We start from the raw sequence: 263 nt of genomic DNA, 5'->3' as shown, positions 1-263 counted from the left end.
CTCCATCACCTGCCAACGTGGTAACCTACCACAGCGAGAAAAAAAAAATATCTTTACCATGAAACGAATGGCCTTCCCAAGGAGTATCGAACAGCCTCCTAAGACTGCTCTACATTCAAGCAATTCGATACCACATTCTCTATGTAAAACCTACGTTCATCTCACTGACCAAAACTCAAAAACACTATTGAAATTTTAGAAAACAGTACAATAAGAATCATCAGTGGCTCTGTAATGAGGTCCTAACTCTGATTGTTAAGAGC

Source organism: Palaemon carinicauda, chromosome 1 (assembly GCF_036898095.1).
Source record: "Palaemon carinicauda isolate YSFRI2023 chromosome 1, ASM3689809v2, whole genome shotgun sequence".
In the NCBI taxonomy this organism is placed as follows: domain Eukaryota; kingdom Metazoa; phylum Arthropoda; class Malacostraca; order Decapoda; family Palaemonidae; genus Palaemon; species Palaemon carinicauda.
Note: the sequence above shows the minus strand (reverse complement) of the source record.